The sequence below is a fragment of the Bidens hawaiensis genome, unplaced genomic scaffold (genome assembly GCF_021521415.1).
Source record: "Bidens hawaiensis isolate Kalapana, Puna unplaced genomic scaffold, B.hawaiensis_p1.1 tig00003570_1, whole genome shotgun sequence".
NCBI classification, from domain to species: Eukaryota; Viridiplantae; Streptophyta; class Magnoliopsida; order Asterales; family Asteraceae; genus Bidens; species Bidens hawaiensis.
The window spans coordinates 776,265-799,697 of record NW_027491203.1 but is presented as its reverse complement, the minus strand read 5'-3'; positions in this window follow the sequence as shown (position 1 = coordinate 799,697).

Sequence of the window (23,433 nt, the reverse complement as noted above, 5' to 3'; positions counted from 1 at the left end):
CACGATGAGTAGAGGCTAGAAAACTTACCCGGATGTGCTGAGTTAGTTTGAGGAGGATTCAACTGGGAGGCAAGAAACCGTTGAATCAAGTCATACTCCTCCTTGGTAAATGTATACGTGTGTTTTTCGTCTCCCATGGTAGCATACAGAAGTAAAAATCTGATGAACAGTGACTTCCGACGCAGAACAGTAACTTCCAACCGATAAACAGTGATTTCCGGCAGGTGAACAGTAATTCCGGCGATGAACAGTAACTTCGGCGGGCGAACATTAATTTTCCGGCGGGTAAACAGTACTTTTGCAGCCGATGAACAATAATTTCCGGCGATGAACAGTAATTTCCAGCGATGAACAGTGCTTTCGGCGGTGAACAGTAATTTCAGGATGAACAATATTTCGCCGGATGAACAATACCTTCGGCTTGTTTCAGATATTTAGACTGCTAGTGGCGGCTGGTCAGACTCGGGTTCGGGTCAGATCGCGGCTAGGGTTTGGATCGAGAGTCGTAGCTCTGATACCATGTAAAGAAGAAGGGTGTTGTAGTGAAAGAGATGTATATTACTTGATTGTGTATATTACAAAGGAAGATACATCTATATAAACACAAGCCAAACCCTAATTATAACCCATAATAGGCCCATGGGCTTTAACCAACTACATGGGCTAAAACCCTAACAAATACAACTAACACTCCTAAAAGCAAGATGATTAAGAAATACGTAAAGCGTCTTCCAGTGGATATTCGTAGGGGAGTGGTGCCACCGACATGAGTACCTTTCGCTCAGTGGTTACCATAGCTGGTACCCTATATGACGAGAGAGATGGTAAGCCCGACTGAACCTAAAAAGAATCGGAACTCAAATTCTAATCCCAATGGAAAATGGGGTGGGGGCAATGGTTTTACGTCGGAAGAAAAGAAAACAAGAACCGAGATGACTGATTCTAATGGGGTTGCGTCTGATGATAAATGTAGGAAGTGTGGGAAGCTGCATAGAGGGGAGTGTAAATTGGGGTCTTCCGCTTGTTTTCGTTGCGCGGGGAGTGTAAGCTGCTTAGAGGGGAGTGTTAGCTGTATATTTGTTTAGTTAAGAAGTAGCATACTACCTTTCAGGGTACACTTTTATTTAATGAACTTCAGGCTCGATCCTGTTTGAATCGGGTGCCAGTAGGAGTTTTGTTTCTACCACCTTTTGTGCCAATTTAAATAAATCACCTGAGCGTGTAGATGATGTGTTTGAAGTTGAAATTGCCGTAGGGAATTCTGTTATTGTGTCTAGAGTAATTAGGGTTGTCTTATTGAGTTGTCTGGGCATGTGTTTCCAGTGCGGTTATATTTGATGCGCTGGCTATTTCAACGAGGCTACTTGGGAATCCGAGGGCGATATGTAAGCAAGCGACACGCTCAAAGGCAAAAAACAAAAATGCTGAAAGGCAAAAATAATAAAGCGCTCAAAACTCTCGACCAAAAACCTAAGACGCTCATCCAAAAACCTAAAACGCTCAAAACGGTTTTCGTGAAGTAAAGTAAAAAAATGATCGATTAACGACCCAAAACTGTTTATTTCGTTGAACCAATGATTAATTGGATATGTATTGACGATTTCGAGATCTTGTAATGTGATTTCGTGGATCGATTATAAGAATATAAGTATTCTTGTACCTAATGTACATTAACCAATTAATGTATTCTATCTTTTCTCCCTTTATATATATACTAGCTTTCGAACCCGTATATTACACAGGATTTGTTACGTGATTAAAAAAAGGTTTCCTATTTGAAATAAATGAACAAAACTAAGGTAAAAAAGAAACTAAATATATTGTACAAATAATAAGAAGTCTGGAATCTCAAATTTATAAGTTTGATAAAGTCTCTTTATTTGCAGCATTTGTTGTTTATCACAAGTATTCAAATCGTCATCCAATATAAAAAAACTTAGACCATGTCTGCTAGTTTCCATTTATAATGCAACATATAATGTTCATGAGAACAAACTAGACATCGAACAAACAAACAACCTTATAAAAAGTTTATTCTTTATTATTTTCTACTTGTTTTCATATTTCTACTTGTTTGATCTTCAATTAATATTTTACTTTTAATTTCGTAACTATTTTATAACTCAATTGCCAAAATGGTTTTGGCCATTGACTTATTATTAGCTAGTATGAATAAGATGAAATATTAGAATATTATAATGGATAGTTGACTATTTTATAACCAAATTGTCAAAATGATTTCAACTCATGACCCATAAATAACATGGATTGAAGAGAATAGAGATTAGAAATTATTGATTTGATATGGGTATGACACATCATCATCATTATTTTTGTTTATTAGTAGAGTAAAATTATAACGGAAAATTGACATTTTTATAACCCAATTACTAAAAGTGATTTCAACTCATGGCCCATGGATATCATGGATTAAGGAGAAAAGAGATTAGAAATTATGATTTATTATGGTTATGACACATCATCGTCATAATTTTTGTTTATTAGTAGAGTAAGATATGTTTATGGTCTATACTTGAGGATTTAATATACTTGATGTTTGACTAATTTGTATGTGTGTGTGGCCACCAATATGAATATTTTTGTTAAGCCGTGATAGTGTTAGATGGAGGATAAAAAAAATTCCTTATTCCCTTTGCGGGTTAAGGTGAGGAGTCCCCTAACAGTTTAACTGTCCTTGGGGCAAGAGGTTACTCGAGTCTTGGACTACGTGTTAGAGACTTGAGGTGAGGAGGCCCGTATTACGTGCTTGACTGAGAAAAAAGGAATATTGATCTTATTTTTATGAAAGTCATATGTCTATTTCAATAAGCGGATTTTAATAAATTTTATTTATAAAAACATGAACTCAGTCAGCTCAAGCTGACTTTGCGTGTATGTTAGATTGATTGTAGGGTGAGTGAAGACTGGTTTACTGCTTGGATGTGAGTCAATTTTATTATAATACCAAGTCTTCAGAGACAGTTCTAGTCGATGTTTTTCTTTATTATAATAATTAAGACATTTACATTTATTTGTTTCCGTTTTAAGGAAAACTATTTGGGATTTGTAAACTTTTTCCGCTGCATGAATACTCTAAGTCGGTTTGTAATTAAATGAACTCGTTTTATCATTTACACATGTATTTTTATGGAATGATTACCAACTGTAGGACTCCCGGGTTTTGGGGTCTTACATCTACTTTAACAGATACATAAAAACAATCTAAACATACTTTCTACTAATGACACATGGACCCTTTTATTTAGTTTAACTTCCAATACAAACAGACACGCCTCTCCAACTGAAGTATGGTAAGGAGCAGACTGGTTAGAGGTATGGTAAGGTGCATACTACCGAGAAAGAGGCAGCACTACTGTTGAAGATGAAGATTGAGTTAGCTAAGGCTAATATCATGTCAAAAAGCGGTATGGCCAAGTAGAATGAAACACATATCCGAAATGCCCACAAAGACTTGCAAACACTAAGGATAGAGCATAACGGAAAATTTCCTTATCCAATTCATATCTCAAAGGTGAAGGTTCCCGAAAGGAGACCTTCACAACAAACTACTGCCAGGAAGACTCAACATTAATATCTTTTTGTGCCAAAAGTTCAAAGATAATATGATGAATCAACTAACAAAAAGATGCTGATGCATCAAAGTTAATTATGAATCAATCAATAAAACAACATGCTGCTCTTGGATTATTGATTACGTATTCTACTTCTAGTACTGCACAACCTGCAAGTCAAATCTCTGCAATACCAAGAATAATAATATATATCAGTATTAAAGCCGACTGCACAATCATTCTGGAGTGGGAAATGTGGGAGACTAAGACCATGCACCCCTTTGACATCCTTGGGCTATCTCTGGAAGAACAAAAAGATATTTTGGACCTTCAACTAGAAATGGAAGAAGATTGCTTAGCTTTTGATTTTTCGTTGCAATTCAAAGGACATGTGTAAAAAAGGATGCATAGAGAAAAAGAAGACAATTGGTCTTAAAAATAAGTTGTTTAATATAACATGTTGGGACAATGTTGATTTTTATATCATATGTTACCTAATCAGTTGTCTGTTTAATTCTTGGACAATTCAATTAATTAACTGATGAAAGTTAGAGCAACAGTTTTGTAAAATTATTCTGATTCAACAAATGGTATGCATGCATTGCTGTAATAGACAAACTACATTATATTAATGCCAACAAGTACAGATCACGTGCATCGTCAATCAATTACCCAAAAGTCCAAAACAATGATATTAATTAAATATAACCAAAATATAAGAAAGTACACTACATCAACAATCAATATCAATCAAAATATCAAATTAAACCATATGACCTAGCATCAACTACTTGGTGAAGGGTAAGTATCTCCTCGTCTGTGATGCCCAGGTATCTATTGGAAATCAGATATCACAAAATAAGTATACGATGGATTCGATAGATAAGATGAAACAATAAAGATGGATCAAACAATGATTTGATTGATCTTTATTGTTTCATCTTTTCTATTGAATCCATCATATACTTGCTCTTGTGATATCCGATTTCCAATAAACTAGTATCAGAGCCAAGTTCGTCACTCACAAAATCACAAAATCTTGATCATGGAAAACACAAGAAGAAGGCACATGAATCGCATGAAACAAATTCTGAAAGAACGAAGGCTGTGTTTTTATTGCAGACAACCAGGGAACTTAATTCATAAGTGCAAACTAAAATACCATGGTGATGCCACGCTTCTGATCCGCCAAACAATAGATACAGGTACACTGATGGAGAATGATGTTATTGATTGTGCGGAAGAATACATCGTAAGAGGCACACAGAACGGATTATGGTCAGGAATTTTGGTTGTTAACACAAGTTTTCATCAACGTATGTCAGGTAATCTTTCTCAGTTTAAGAGCATTAAACAATCGTCTAGGATACAAACCCAAATGGTAGGAAATACTATTGCATTCATTAGGGGTATTGGGCAAATAATTTTATTGGTGGAAGCAAGATTTGGATTGATAGTGTTTACTATTCTCCTAATTTAGATAAAAATGTGTTAAGTCTACAACAATTAAGGCTATAAGAGATTCTGATTGAAATGGCGGGTAACAAATGTTCACTCAAAAACATGTTTAAGGGATCCCATGATGTTTTTTTCGACAACACTAATCTATTATTTAACCTTCAAAATCAATCAGTTCATGATGATTATGAACAAGAATATCTCAATGATTATTTTAAACTTATGGAATTAAGTCAAGATCAAACCCGTTTTCACAAAATAAATAGTTTGATAAATGATCTTAAGATTAACTCTTTTAATGATTGTGTTGCTTTGTTGGATTTAATCGAAACAACAAAAGAACTTAGGTCCTATCATGGAGAATTCAAAGATAAGTTCCTACAAATGGTAGATTAGTTCTTGCATTTTTATTTATTGATTCTTGATCGCCCAATTCCACCAATGTTTAAGATAAGAGTGGAACTGTTTGACCTCTACATGATTGCTAAAATGGAAGGTGGATATCAAAGAGTTACGGAATACAACATGTGGACCATAATTGCAAAAGACTTGAATTTGAACTATGAAGATTGCAACTTGGTTCGTATGCTTTATGTTCAATATCTTGATGTTTTGGAATGGGGTTATCAATATATCAAGAAACAGTGATTAAAGAAAGAAGAAGAAACATTCTCAAACACAAAGGATGCTCAAGAAACTGAAAATAAGGAAATTGAGGGGGTTAATGTAGAAGAATATGCATGTTATTTGGGAGGAGATTGGAACGCAATGAAAAGGTTAATCAAGAAGTTCGACTTTGCAAAAGCAACTGCTGCAGTGAAGGAAGCCCATTCAAGCCTACCCAAGAACCCTCTTGAACTTAATAATGTTTAAGGATGCATATTAGATAATTATAAACATTATTAATTAGTCTGTTTTTGTATTATTATTGTTATTGTGACATATTTGTAAGTATAAATTATTAGGATAAGACTTGGGGTTATTTGAGAATGTTGTTGATAAACAGATTAACCGTCTTTAACAGTTTCTTCTGTTTAACCGCCATATTTCTTCCCTAGTATATATAAACAACTTTTGTATATTTGTAAATCACCAAGATCAATTAAATCATTGTTTGATCCATCTTTATAGTTTCATCTTTTCTAAGAGAACTTGTTTATATAGACTAAGTTTATTGGAAATCAGATATCACAAGAACAAGTATATGATAGATTCAATAGAAAAGATGAAACAATAAAGATGGATCAAACAATGATTTGATTGATTTTGATGATTTACAAATATACAAAAGTTGTTTATATAGCCTAGGGAAGAGATACGACGGTTAAATAGAAGAAACCGTTAAAGATGGTTTATCTGTTTATCAACAACATTCTCAAATAACCTCAAGTCTTATCCTAATAATTTATACTTACAAATATGTCACAATAATAATAATAATAATAATAATAATAATAATAATAATAATAATAGTAATGATAATAGTTATAATAATAATAATAATAATAATAATACAACATAAAAACTAATTAATAATGTTTATAATTATCTAATAGTATCCTCTTCTGACCGAGCAGAGCATCAGAGGTAAACATGGAGTCTCGCACCCTCTCAAAGTAGATGGAGATTTTAGGAACATTCCTATCTTGAAACAACACAACATTGATGTCCTGCTCACATTCCATTACAAAGACTCCGTATTTCATCGAGAAGGGCGAGATTAAGAAGACATTGAAATACTCAACCCTATTGACTGCAAGTTAGTGGATAGACTGAGTCTTCTAACCGTTACACCTGCTAAATATAAGACTACACATGAGAACAACCGTTAATTAGTAATAAGTACTGAGGATCCTTGATCCTGATATGATCTAGAAACATGCTAAGGATAACTAATCCAGACATTAGACATATGCCAGGATAACGTATCCACAGTGTCAAATTTCTGTGCCCTAAAAAAAACCATCAAAGTTTGAATCAAATATTAATTGTATACTTAATTCAACAACCAACATAAAGCAAATTTAAATGCATGCATATACAAATCATAATACTTACACAAAGCACTATTAATTGCATCAATTCACCACAACAAAACACCATTCATGTAATGTAAAAAAAATTAAGATAAAACAAGAGAACAAAAACTTCACCATTGCATGGATACTCGTGTGCTGGAAGTAATTATAAAATTATTAAATGTTAATCTAGACACTAAGTAATAATTCTAGACTCTTAGCTAAAACTACTAACCGGCAAGTGAACAGGTCGACTTTAGTACAACTAAGTAAGTCTGGATATCGAACCCACGAGACTCTTTAAATTACGTAAATTAACTAGACTAGACTCAAATCTAGACACTACTATTCGTTTATTATTATTAAAGGGGGGGGGGTTTAAAATAATTAAAATTAAACTAATCAAAAAATAACTAATTAACAAAACACAAGACACTTTAATTTGACTGATTCAAATGACAAAGAAAACCACCTAAGCTTGAATCCACAAAGTTGCAGTTCACTAAGTGAAAATTGACCTTTGGTCACACGAAAAAAGTGTGGCCGTAGGCCTTTAGCCACACACATCTGGTTCAGGTCATGTGTGGCCAAAGGTCGCGACATTGTAGGTATCATATGGCCACACACAGTTTTTAATGGCCTTATGTTGTTATAAGTGTGGCTAAAGCATACCAGCATTAGTTGCTGTCCATCAAGAAACTTCTCCAATAAGTGTGGCTAAACGGTAGAAAATGGCCGCATGACTATTTACTATGAGTGACCATTGCACGTATAGAGCCACATGAATTCATGTTTCGGCCACATGAATTTTATAATAATGTGGCCAATAGGGTTGTGTTAAGTGTGCATTGTGACCTATACCGTGTGGACATAGCAAAGCAATGACCACTTAAATTTAATAATAATGTGGCTAATTATCATATAGACACTGGATATTACATTAAAAGTGGCTAAAATGTTTATTTGCCACTCAGACACTCCTTTGTAGATTATAGTGTGGCTATTGTCTTACCGTTTGTCACACATAATGTTTTTCTTAATTTAAAGTGTGGCTATTGTCAAACTTTTTGTCACACATAGTGAGGTATTGTGTGGCTAATCATATCATATAGACACTGGAGGTTATTGTCAATGCGGCTAAAAATGTGAACTTGCCAGTCAAACACTCTTTTGTAGTTTTCGGTGTGGCCATTGTCTTACCGTTTGTCACATATAATGATTTTCCTAATTTAAAGTGTGGCTAATGTCAAACTTTTCGTCACACTTAGTGATGTTGTGGCCAATCATATCATATAGACACTGGAGGTTATTGTCAATGTGGCTAAAATTGTAACTAAACACATTAGCATAAATTCAAAACATGTTTTTTCATAAGTTTAACAAACCCAACAACATAAATTCAAAACAGGTTTACATTACCAAACCTTCACTAATAAGTTATAAGTTCAAAATATTTGAAACTACTACTAATTACTACCGACCTCAAACTTTCTCATAAGCTCATCAGATTGTTTTTGTCTCCTTTCTTCATTTTTCTTACGTTCTTTTTCCATTTGTTCCATTCATTGCTCGTTCTTCCAACTCGTTTCTTGACTTCATTTCATTTTCTAGTTCTTTTTCCATTTCGACTTTAACTTTTTGAACCTAAAATTGTTAAAAATATTAGCATCATAACTAATAAAGGGTTAATGTAAGGCGAAACTCAAAGCCAAGTAGGGGTGTTCACGGTCCGGTTTTCACGGTTTTTCGTCAAACTATAAACCAAACCGTATAACTTTTAAACCGAACCAAACCAAACCGTTACTAACGGTTTGGTTTCATGGACCTGAACCCGAAGCAACCCGTTGATATATTACACCCACAAAATCAGTATGTAATTTTCATTTAAATTTTTAGTTATAAACCGAACCAACCCGTTTATGAGTATACGACATGTATATTAAATTATAGTGTTAGCAGTTTTATGTTACCACATGTATATGAAATATGAAACGGTCTATTTCATTTGATCGCCCATGGTTGATATGTTATACCTAATTATATAACAAAACGAAATATTATAAAGATAACTTACAAATGTGTGTTCTGACTTTTCCGTACAAAAATCAAATCCAACAAGGCTATTAATGTTGAGCTCGCCCACCAAATACTTTTTCTTTCTTTCTTTGCTGAGGTGGGTATCTAAGAATACTTCAATCCACTTAACTTTCGACCATGTTCTTTTTCCTAATAAGAAGTAATGTAATAAACGTTAAAGCACAAACAATTATAATTTTTGACCTAATTTTGTAAGATTGAATTTACAAATAAAACTAGTTTACCAAGCGAATACGATGCTCATCAAACCCTATTGAACCGCCCGTATGCTGAGATATACCGCCATCATTACCCTCTTTTGTGCGGTTGTCTCTCCCGCTCGCGGACTTCTTTAGCCATTTTTCTGTGTTCCAACCCTTTAAAGAGAAAAATATATATGATACATATATAGGGTAAAAAATATAAAAATAAAAACTCGAATCTACGCATAGCACAACGACTATCACGCACAATCACATTAGACATAATGTGTACACAAACACAAACTTGAATCGACGACTCGTTGGTGATAATAATCAATGTCAACTGTACTAAAAAGTCCTAACATGTATTTACACATCGTATCATGAAAAATCAACCAAACATTCATCATACAACTTAACTTATGATCACTTAGTTTACGAGACAGATTATAGCTTGTACAAAATGATTTTATTCACTAAGAAAAAATGAAGTATATTTTCTACAAAATTTACCACAGTTGAATATTTGAATTAGGTTTCTCAAACAATTTTTATTATATTTTTCTAATGCATACAAAACTCACAATAATTCAACCATTAAAGATATGTACCAACAATTCAGCAGATTGCACAACAAACACTTGTTTAATGGTTCTATAAACTCATTAATCCAAATTGTGCAAGACCAATTGGGTTGTCTTCAAAGCTCATAATACTAATTTTCAGAACTAGAACCAACCCGTTTGGTTTTGTCATTAGGGAGTTATGGTGTCGGAAAGACAGGCCAGAATATAACTCCCAAAATCAGCATTGACCATTGTTTTTGTAAAATTATAAAAACTATTCAAAACTCGTCCAAAAATTACAAACTTTACCTTTCTCGAAACTAAACTCATAGTACTGTATACTAGAATGAACAATCTTACAATAATCATCGTTTAACATTAAGTTACATACCAATAAATAAACGAAAACGAATCTGTCAACAATGAAAGAAGATGTACTAAGCTTCAATTACAAGTGAAATACATACCTTTTTAGCGATGATAGAAGATGTACTAAGCTTCAATTACAAGAAATAACACTTAAAATTGAAAATCCCCAAACTTGGTTCTTAGGGCTCTTCACACTCAACACTAATCCGGCAAAAATCGAGATATAATTGATGGAAACCGAAACCATACGTGAATTCCTCTTGCAAAAATAATAAGATTAGAGCCTGGAATCAAAAGATTTGGTTAAAAAATGAGTGAGTTAGAGAATTAAAGATGAAAGATGGTGGGTGTAGAGAGATGAAGAAGAAGAAGAATAAGAGTAATGAAGAGATAGAAAAAAAAGGTAGGTTAATTTGAAATTAGATTTAAGAATGAGAGGGTAATTTAAAATTTTTTGAAGAAATGAGGGGTGAATTTAATTTGAAATTTTGAGGGAAGTAAAATTAATAGGAAATAAATAGAATTAAATATTTTTATTTTTAATAATTAAAATAAAGAGTTGTTAGTGTGTGTGTGTGTGTGTGTGTGTGTGTGTGTGTGTGTGTGTGTGTGTGTGTGTGTGTGTATAACAACTAATTAAACCTTAAATAATATAAGAAATTGTATTTTAAATATAAGCATATAAAATAAATACAAGTGATATTTATAGTTACTCTAAAAGAGTTGTATAAGAGTGTAGTAATTAGTGTTAATGCGCAATAATAAACCATACGCTTATTAGTGGGTCATACTAGTTCTTGATCGGTGTTAGTGTCTCATTATAGCATCTATCATGTCACAATTCCTCTAAAAGAGTTGTATAGGAGTGCCATTAGTCATGGTTAGGTGTTAACGCCCGAAACACACCATACTTTCGTCAATAGGCCTTATTTGGCTATCATTAGTCATAGACTCATAGTTAGATGTTAGTGTCCCTTGGTTACATCATAGTTGCTTTAAGAAGTTTGTATATGACTATCATTAGTCATACTTAGATGTTAACGCCTAAAACATGTCATACATTCATCAATGGGCCTTGAATGGTACTAGTTGTAACAACTCGGGTTTTAATAAATTAATATTTATTAATCATAATCCGACTCATTTTTATATTTGGAAATTTTACCAAGAAATATCACGTGAATCGAGTTAATATTATTTTATTAATATTTGTTTATTATATTTAATTAATATATACAAAATAACCTAGGATTATATTCAATTTTAACCCTAAACTAATCTTTAATCCTTTAGTGTTTCCATCTCTATTTTCTAGGGGCCAATTTGCAATTTTATCAACTATTATGTCACCTGACCCGTTTATCATGCACCAAACCTGTCAACCCAACCCATATCGCAAAACCGGTTACCCATTTGGTAGCTTGCACCTTAATTCACGTCATAATATTGGAAAGTGAATCTCTAGCTATGTTACACATTCCATCTTCGGCCTAATCAACCTTCGTAATATGTTAATTGAAAAAAAAAACGGATCTGCATATCGTTTTACACCAACCGACCCTAACCCTAAATCAATATACGTATAAAAGTTAACGTAAACTCAATTAAACCTGCAGTCTCTACCCTCATGCCGTCGCCGTCTTTACCTCTCTAACCAATTGGATTTTCTTCGCCAATTGATAGTCCATTGATCATCACTACAACCGGCCATATGTTCGATCAAGTAACCAGCTATTCAACGAGTTAAGAGGTAATTAAAGCATGATTGTTGTTCGTCGGATGTTGATTAACATAAACCCTAACACTGAAACAATTAACATTAAGGAATTTAATCAATTTTGATTCTAGGGTTTGTTCATCACCTGGGTAATTTTTATCAGTTGTTATTAAATTGTTGTTTTTGTATTGTAACCAACTAGCTGGTTGGATCAGTTGGCTGCGTAAGGTTTGTTAAGAGTTGGGGTGGCTTGGGGTCGCGGGTTCGAAACCCCCAGCCCGTGTTCTTTTGTTTTTTTTTGATATTTATCCATTTAAACACAAATATTAATATACATAATCAAATATATTATATTATAAATAATTAGCAACTTATAATTAATTTGTAATTTTATAAAACCGATATCCTAACTAATTGTGTTTCCAAACCTTGGTTAAAATTTTATATATATATATATATATATTAGTTATAAGTTGACAAAGATTTAAAAAGGATTTATTTATTTAAAAAACATAATTTAATATATACTGAACCTTATTATTTTACATAATTAATAAGTATTTTATAAAAGATTGTAGTTTATATAAACTAGTTATTATTTACAATGTTTATTTAAAAGAAATTTTTCTAATGGTGAAAATATATACAAATACATTACATGTATTTTTAGTTTAAAATTATATTTGAAAACAAATCTCTTGATATAAAATATAAAATTTATTGAAGTATTTATTTATTTATTTATTCATATTATATACAATAAAACCTTGATAATAAAATTAATTATAAATCTAAGTAATATTTAATTTTCGTAAGAATACACCCGATCATCGAATCCCGAACATTTATCTAGTGTTAGCTTCGTTATTTTTTCCATATTTATTTCCTCAACTATTGTTACTTAGGATTTCTCGTTGATAACTTTCGAAGAGCGTGACTCTTGTTTACTATCGTTCTTGCCGCATTCGTTTATCTCTTGCTTATTGCTAAGGTGAGTATTTCGCTCCCCTATTTTACTTATTTTTAAACCTTTTTGGGGACATGTGTGTATCTTATATATTTAACTATTATCTAGTCTTCAAAACCGCAACTGTTAATCCTTGTGTGGATATCAGTTTATGCTTAACTTGCTATTTGCTTACTTGCTTTATTTTAACGCTATTTGCTTACTTCGGCAACCGATGTCCATTTTTATGGCAACGGTTTAGTCCTTGATTGGTAACCAATGTCCATTTATATGGATTGGTTGAGCCCTTTCTTTATGGTTGATTTCTTTATGGTTTGCTTTCTTTATGGTTTGATTGATTGTTTATGTGATATAGCTTAACTGTTTATTCTCACAGGAACAGTTTGCAGCTTTCTTTATTTATTATATATTATTACTGTTGTGTCATAAACTTGTGTTTTACTCACTCAACATGTGTTGTTGACAAATATTCTATTTTATACGCATATGCAGGTTATCGTAGAATTTAATGCAGGTTAGTGAAGACTTAGTGAAGAATTTAGTTAGAAGAATATTTTAATCAAGAAATATAAATTTTGTATTGTTGTATGAATTATGTACTTGTTTGTATTTGATTTAGTTGATAATTGAATTCAATTAATTGATGTTGTCATTTAAATATTGCATGATAGTACCTTGAGAGCTGTGACAATCAGCTCACGCCCCGACATTTCCTCCTTAGGTTGGGGTGTGACAGATTGGTATCAAAGCCAGGTTTAAGATAGGTCGTTAGTGGTGCCCTAGTAACATGCTTAGGAGCCTCATACGTGCTTATTTGTTTACCTAATGTGTTCCATTTGATTGTTACAGCTTACGTAATTGATTGCTAGATTAAGTACATATATAATAATGATTATTCTTATTATTATATTGTTATGCACACACACACACAACTCCGAGGCTACGCCTCAACCTTCAAAGAAAATTTTCATAAATATTTTAAATTAAATTAAACTGCCTTTTATTTTTAGGAAATTCGTTAAGAATTCCCTACATTTGTTTTTGCTCATTCATCTTAAGGCTTGGTAGCATGACAAGTTACTCTCGGCCAAAGAGGAACACAATTGTCATACGACCGACACCTTAGGTTGTTTTTAAACCGAATTCATGGTGGTTCGTGGCTAAACTCGGTTTTCCCGATTACTGTGTTCCGTTATTTAAATGGTTAGTTGGGTGAAAAATCCATGGAACCCATGGGCACTCCTACTATCCATTTCTTAACTTGTTTTCGTATTTTTGTTGGAGTGATCAATGTGGTGATTCACAAGATATTCTGACTACTCATATTTATTTTGATAGTTCGTTATTTAGTTTGGTCGGTTAAAACGCCGTGTAATGCTCATTGGGCCGACAAACTTCATTGCATTGTTAATTCGTTAATTAGTTGGGACAAACAAATTGCTATGTAACACTCATGGGCTGTCCAGCTCAGTTATTTTATTTGTTAGTTCGTTGGGTCATTCATATTGCCATGGAGAGCTCATGGGAGGCTAACACCCACAATTTATATTTCGTTAGTTTATTGTAAACTTAATTAAATAAGAATCTAAATTTTAAACTGACTTATCTCCTCGTGTAGTCATCACACTTTAATCATATTGGCTACATCATCTAAAAAAAACTATTTACGCTATATATCCCTTACGTTATCAACTTTTATCTTTATTCCTCATGATACGACACAAATCCCCCATTTCTTAAAAGCAAAGTTATTATAAAACAATTAAACTTGTGATATTTAAATGATTTCTGCAACTCATCCTTTATCTTATAAATCTTAATTTTTGGTCCTCATGAAATGTCTCATCTCAGAAATCATTGTCGTCCTCGACATCAATCGTCTAGTTCTCGAGACCAAGGCGTGTATATCAAATGAGTTAACTGCTACAACCTCTAAAATAAACTCAAATTCAAAACATTAATACAACCAATTCAAACTTGTTCATTAACTTCCTTTATTGAAATTTTAATTCGTTTACTCATACTCATCCTCATGACAACAACAAGCGTAAGTCTAATTATAAAAATTTTGCTGTTAATCAAATCAATTATCAGCCTTGACAAAATCAAAGTATCACGAGCAAGAAACTCTCCATCGGTGTTCACTCTTGTTGCCCACTGGTACTTTCATCATTCGACTCAATCCTCATGTCGTTTTTTCTCCCAACGTAATCGTTTCGATTATCCTTGCATATACTTGCCTTACACCATCTAATTTTCAAGTTGTCCCACCACAGTCTATCCCTAATGCTCAACCTGATGCCCCTACTACGTGTGCTTACTACTATTCAGGAGACCCTAATCCTCTCCGCTATATGTGCCCTCAGATTATCCAAACTAATCAAGTTCAACTATAGTTACATTCTACTACACTACGCATCAAGTCCAAACCTGTCGATCCATCGTCCTTCAAGCTCCTCACGTTAAACTCAATTAAACCTACAGTCTCTACCCTCATGCCGTCGCCGTCTTTACCTCTCTAACCAATTAGATTTTCTTCGCCATTTGATAGTCTATTGATCATCACTACAGCCGGCCATATGTTCGGTCAAGTAACCAGTTATTCAATGAGTTAAGAGGTAATTAAAGTATGATTGGTGTTCGTCGGATGTTGATTAACATAAACCCTAACACTGAAACAATTAACATTAAGGAATTTAATCAATTTTGATTTTAGGGTTTGTTCATCACCTGGGTAATTTTTATCAGTTGCTATTAAATCGTTGTTTTTGTATTGTAACCAACTAGCTGGTTGGATCAGTTGGCTGCGCAAGGTTTGTTAAGAGTTGGGGTGGCTGGGGGTCGCGGGTTCAAAACCCCCAGCCCGTGTTCTTTTGTTTTTTTGATATTCATTCATTTAAACACAAATATTAATATATGTAATCAAATAAATTATATTATAAATAATTAGTAACTTATAATATATTTGATTGATTGTTTATGTGATATGGCTTAACTGTTTATTCTCACAGGAACAGTTTGCAGCTTTCTTTATTTATTATATATTATTACTGTTGTGTCATAAACTGGTGTTTTACTCACTCAACATGTGTTTTTTGACAAATATTCTATTTTATACGTATATGCAGGTTATCGTAGAATTTAATGCAGGTTGGTGAAGACTTAGTGAAGAATTTAGTTAGAAGGATATTTTAATCAAGAAATATAAATTTTGTATTGTTGTATGAATTATGTACTTGTTTGTATTTTATTTATTTGATAATTGAATTCAATTAACAGATATTGTCATTTAAATATTGCATGATATTACCTTGAGAGTTGTGACAATCAGCTCACGCCCTAACATTTCCGCCTTAAGTTGGGGTGTGACAATAGTGGCCATTATAGCATCTATCATGTCCCCGTTGCTACAAGAGGGTTGTATATGAGTGTAGTGAGCCATAGGAATGTGTCAATGCCCAATAACATGTCATACTTTTATTAATGGGCCATATTGGGCCTTGATTGTTGTTAATGGCCAGTATGGTCTCTATCTTGTCATAGTTACGTTAACAGGTTGTATAGGAGTGTAGTGAGTCATAGTTGGTCGTCATACTTTGCATTAATGGGTCGTCTTGGGCCTTGATTGTTGTTAGTGACCCATTGTAGTCTCTATCATATCATAGTTGCTCTAAAAGGGTTGAATATGAGTTTAGTGAGTCATAGTTTGGTTAACGCCCAACAAAATGTCTTACTTTCATCAATGGGCCTTATTGGACCTTAACTGGTGTTTGTGGCCCATTATAGCTTTTATCACATCATAGTTGCTCTAAGAAGGTTGTATAGGAATGTTATTAGTCATAGTTAGATGTTAATGACCGATAACATGTGATACTTTCATCATAGGTCTTATTGGGCCTTGTTGGTGTTAGTGGCCCATTATAGCCTTTTGCATGTCATAGTCGCTCTAATGGGTCATATTAGGGCTTGAAATCTCTTAGTGGTCTATTATGGCATGTGATATGTAACATTAGATATTTAAGGGTTATATCGTGTTATAGGGAGTCATATTAAACCATAATAGACAAACTCAACTCATACATGTCCTAATGGACCATATTGGGCCTTGAAATCTATAATGGCCCATTATGCATATAATTTTAAATTGTGCCTTAAGAGGTAAAACTCGCCTAACCCGTCAATATGCATTAAACATAGGGGTGGCAAATGGGTTAGGTTGGGTCGAAATGGGTTATGGGTCGGAACGGGTTAGGGTCCAAACAGGTCAGGGTTAGAACGACTCAATTAAAAAAGGGTTGTTATGGTTTGGGTCGGAACGGGTAATGGTCAGACGGTTCGGGTCATAACGGGTCCGAATCAAAATGGGTCAAGGTTGGAACGGGTCAAAACGGGTTTCGGGTCGATTTTGTTTTTTGAACAAGGACAACGGAGGAAATGTTTTAGTTTTTTTTACTTTTTTCGTTTTTTATTTATAATTTGACTTATGATTTTTTTATTATTATTTTTGAATATTTTTTTAAATTGCGTCTTAAGAGTTACAACTCGCCTAACCCGTCAATATACATTAAACATAGGGATGGCAAATGGGTTGGGTTGGGTCGAAATGGGTTATGGGTTGGAACGGGTTTGGGTCGGAATGACTCAATTTAAAAAAGGGTTGTTATGGTTCGGGTCGGAACGGGTTAGGGTCAAAAGGTTCGGGTCATAACGGGTCCGGATCAAAATGAATCAAGGTCGGAACGGGTCAAATCGGGTTTCGGGTTTTTTTTTTTGTGAAAAAGGACAACGGAGGAAATGTTTTAGTTTTTTTACTTTTTTCGTTTTTTATTTATAATTTGACTTATGATTTTATTATTATTATTTTTGAATATTTTTTGAGAGTTTTTAATCTTAACTAAAAACACCTTAAAAAATTAATAAAAAATCATTAGTTAAAAACAAAAAAGTTAAAAAACAAACTAAAACATTTTCTCCTGTGTCAACGTTATAGCGAAAAAAAAACTGAGAAATGAGCCTAAACCGAAACCCAACTCGTCGAGTGTGAACACTCGTTGGCTCGTTTCAACAATTTTTCAGATCGTTTCAACAATTAACAACTCGTTTAACAGCAAACAACATGTTAAACAGCCCGTTTCAGCGAGTTTTCAGTTCGTTTCAGCACTTAACAGCTCGTTTTTACAGCAAACATGTTAAACAGCTCATTTTAGCGAGTTTTTAGTTCGTTTCAGCACTTAGCAGCTCGGTTTTACAGCGAACATCATGTTAAACTGCTTTTTTAAGCGATTTTTCATTCCGTTTCAGCACTTAACAGCTCGTTTCAGCACTTAACAGATCATTTCAACGCGTTTTGACCAGTTTTGCAGCAATTCAGCAATAAAAATCAGCAGTTTTGTAATATCCTAAAATATTCTAATAAAAATAAAGAAAGTTGCGTTAAATTGTCGTGCGTTAATAATATTAACTAACGTCTAATATGGAAAAGATCATGGACTTGAATTTAATTAGGATGGGTTAAGGGTAATGGGCCTTAGGTCCATGAGCCTTAAGGGGTATAAATACCTCCTTAAATCACCCTTATACCCTAAACCATTATTCATTTCCATCTTGTTCTCTATACATGCAAAACACACACACCACCAAACACGGCCGGCGGCCGAGAGAGGTGAAATCCGAGCAAGAAAACGTGGTTCAAGATTTATACAAGATCCAAAGTTCATAAGCTAGCTAACCGAGACCAAAACGAAAACATAAAGGTATGATTTCGATCTTAAAGTTCATGTTTTAATAGACGGTTAGCCATGAAACATGAAACTATAATAGATCGTGTCTAAACGAAACGTAAAGTAACGAACTTGATGCTAGGACGAATCCAATGAACCCATAAACATATACGGTTCGTATGGGATAAACCGTAAATCTTGTATTAAGCGTTTTTGAACTTAAAGGTCCAAACTTTACGTGTTTTCGGGCCAAACCTTATTCAAAAACGACCATAGGGTTGATCGCAAGTGGTTAAATATCGTATCCAAAGATTTCGCGTTAAAATGATGATGATATTGGGGATTAAGGATGAACAGTGGCGGCTGCTGCACAACTTCGCCTGCAAGCGAACTTCACCTGCAAGCAAGTTCGCTTGCAAGCAAGTTCGCCTAATTGATAACTTCGCCTACGGCTAAGTGATAACTTCGCCTAAGGCTAAGTTCGCCTAACTGACAACTTCGCCTGGCATAAGTTCGCTGATAAGTTCGCCAAGCCTTAACTTCGCCTGGTGATAAGTTCGCCTAACTGACAACTTCGCCTGGCATAAGTTCGCTGATAAGTTCGCCAAGCCTTAACTTCGCCTGGTGACAAGTTCGCTTAAGGTTTAACTTCGCCTAAAGTCAAGTTCGATTAGAAAATAAATTAAAAACCTAATGAAAAATGTGTTAAGACAGTTAATGGAAATAAAATTTTTCCAAGCTGACCTGGCAGCTCGACCCCAGCCAGGGGCTCTGCCCTTGGACCCTGCTAGGGGCTGCCGCCCCTAGACCCCGCTGCCAGGGGCGCTGCCCCCGGACCCCCGTTCGTTGTGGGTATTTGCTAAGACTAGAAAGATGATATGAGTAGTGGTAGTTAATTGATACATGTAAATATTATACAGTTAGCCGTGCACAGCTCAAGAAGGGAATAACGATTAACGGAGAGCGTAACAGGATTCAGGTGAGTTTCTAGCCCCATTTATGTGTTATGTTTTCGGGGCTGTGCGCATACTCAATATGTTTGTTAATACGCTTATCCTAAGAGATAAGTGTATGCCTTATGTGAATAATGTGAAATGTATGAATGATTGCTTGATGGTACGTGAACGATCTTCGGATATTGCACGTACTTTCAGGTTGTAACGCTATGTATAAGGTAAGTATGATATGTATGCTTATGTGTATGAATGTGATAAAGTTAATAAAAGAAGGAAAGGATGGTTGTATGGTTGTATGGTTACGAAGAGGGTACCGGGCCCTAATAATACTCGAGGTATGATGTATGGTTGTATGGTAACGAAGAGGGAATCGAACCCTACTAATATTCGAGAACTAGGGAACCGAACCCTACTAATATTCGAGGAAAGAGGGTACCGAGCCCTAATAATACTCGAGGAAAGAGGGTACCGAGCCCTAATAATACTCGAGGAAGGAGGGTACCGAGCCCTAATAATACTCGAGGAATGTAGGGCGTAATGCTCTTTATAACGTAAGATATGAAAGCAAGTTAATACAAAAGAAAGTATGAAAGTATGAAAGTATGAAAGTATGAATGAAAGAATATAAGTTTGTGTGTATTGTATGATGTATGATTAACTAGAACTCACTCAGCGTAGCTGACTTTTAGTATGCACGCAGGTGAGTAGGATGAGGCAGCTCGCTTGAGGAGACACGTGGCACTGAATAAGAGGCTGGCATCGGAAGACTCAAGACGTTTAAGTTTAATGTTTCGGTTATTTTGAAAGACAATATGATATTTTAAGACAAGATGTGTTTTGTTATGAAATGTTTTATGAAAGCTTTATATTCCACGAATGTTTTAATTAACTCTGATATTTAGAACTGCGTTTATGAGTAAATCCAACACGAAAGTAGGGCTACCGGTAACGGGGCCTTACAAGTTTAGCTCGTTTTTTGCCCGTTTCAGCAGGTTACATAACCAATACTTCAAAACGATTTATGTTTTCAATCCAGAAAACAAGTATAGGCAAACGTTTAGTGTTTTCAAAACCAGTATGTAAGTATGTTCATGTTTTCAATCCAAAACCTAGTGTCGCGTGTAATAGATTTTTCTCAAAACCAAATGAATGCATTTGACTCACTAATTGTTACCTTGTATAAGTGTTTTAAGTTATGAGAGTATGATCAACAACACATGACTCTAAGACCCACGTATGAACTCAAACACAAACACAAACTTGACCCAATGAATCGTTGGTGATAGTAAGTAATGTCAACAGTACCAAAAGTCCTAACATGTATCCACACATCATATCATGGCAAAGCAACCAAATATTCATCATACAACATAACTTATGATCATTTAGTTCACGAGACAGATTCTGGCATGTACAAACTGATTTTATTCACAAAGAAAAGATGAAGGATAAATTCTACAAAATTTACCAGAGTAGGATATATGAATCAGGTTTCTCAAACAATTTTTATTATATTTTTCTCATGCATAGAAAACTCATAATAATTCAACCATTATAGATAGGTATTAACAGTTCAGCAGATTGCGCAACAAAAACTAGTTTAATGGTTCTATCAACTCATTAAACTAAATTGTGTAAAATCAATTGGGTTATCTTTTAAACTCATAATACTAAGTTCCATAAGTGGAACCAGCCCATTTGGGTTTGTCATTAGGGAGTTATGGTGTCCGAAAAATGGAACAGAATATAACTCCCCGAATCACCTTTGACATATGTTTTTGTAAAATCTAAAAAGGTATTCAACACTCATCCAAAAATTACAAAATTTACCTTTCTGGAAACTAGACTCAGAATGCTATATCCTAAAATCAAGAATCGATCAATAATCATTGTTTAACATCTATTTACAGACCAATCAATAAACGAGAACGAATCTGTCAGCCAACTGCTCTCAACAAAACTCAAACCCTAACATTTTTTTTACATCTCTAGGGTTCTAATTAATCATGTTGAAAACCCTCGTTAGATTTGATCGCATGATGGTTGATGAAGTTTGGAGCAAGAAACAAAGTGATGAAGAAGAGTAATGAGCTTCAATCGATGTTTATGGATTAGGTTTGTAATTGGGAGGAGGTGAAGGTGATAGTCACATGAAACATAAAGTGTGGCCATTAACTAATATGGCCATTAACTAATAATAGTCACATTTGTTGTTTTGTTGTCAGTATTAGTTAGGAAAAATAACTTAGGAAAAATAAAGCGTTTTACCATATAAAACTAAACTACTCTTTGGTCACACAACCTCGTATAAGTGGCCATATATTTTAAGCGTTTTAGCCACATTACTAATAAATACAATGGTTGTTCGTCATATTTCGCCAAATTATTAAAAATGTGGCTAACAAATGTGACATTAAGTCACACAACGTAATATAAGTGGCTATCTTTTACCTTTTAGACACATCTCTTATCAATACAGTAGTCGTTCGTCACATTTGGCCACTCTATTAAAACATGTGGCTAGTTAAATGTCACAGTTTTCCCTTAGAGTGTGGCTAATACATGTGTTTTTGGTCACATGTATCAAAGATCAAACACACTATGACTGTAGGTCACATTTCGCCACACATTTTTATAATGTGGCTAGCTTATGTCACAGGTTTTTTTCAAAGTGTGGCGAAAAGTACCTGAGTAGGTATAGAATGGCCACATGAAGAAAAACATGTGTGGCCAAAACTAGTCTGGAAAGTTTTCAAACGTGGTCAAAGACCTTTTAGCCACACATTTAAGCCGAAGTGTGGCAAATCGCCCAGACCACATGTGTGGCTAAAAGGCGATTTTCACGTAGTGATTATCAATTAATTAGAAAATACTTGTTATGAAACTGGGATCGTAAAATAAACACTCAAAAGAAAACCTGAACAGGACCCCTGACCCTTCTCAAAAAGATACTTATGGGTTTCTAATAAGTTTTAAGACACACCAATTTATATATTAAACTTCCTTACGGTTATTTAATTAATTATGAACGAGTACCTTTATAATGAAATCCTACCTTACAGCGCGGAAATCAAAGGTAATTCGGTAAACTCAATTGACAAGCTAGATAATGTTAACCAATCAAACCTAGACGGACTCCTTACGAAGAACTAAATCTACCAATCTTAATCAACAAAGATGTAACAATAACCTATCACCTTACAGCTTTTTAGGTTAGCAGCACACTTTTATTCGTTTGACTACTAATATTATTCTTATGATCCTATTGCAAATCAATCATAAACTAGTCAATGACACACAGTAAATGACGTAACAGAATCCTATTATATGACAGAAAATCACCAAGGATAATGTGGAATAATAAAATTCATCAAACGAAACCAAGCACACATAAGCATCAATTATATAAAATCAAACTGTTTATTAATTCATAAAACCATAACAAAAAGCATAATCCAAATAAAATCCTACATTAACAAAGGTTCATCATAAGCCTAGGTAGTCTATAATGTTTAGCCTAGAATCTTAGAATCAAACATAATAGTAATAAAAGAAATCATGGTGAAAATAATAGAAACGAAATATTAAAGACAATAAAACCCGTAGTCTTTGATCTTGAACGTAAAGCTCTTCACCGGGTGATTCATTGCCTTCAAAATTGCCATATAACTCTAATATAAGCTCCAAGAAACTCCAAATTCTTCCGGTGGTCGAAGGCATTTGTAACACCCCGGCTAAAGTGGAATACACCCGAGTGTGACGTACAGATTGCTCAAAACACATGTGACACTATTAAGTGACAATATTACCA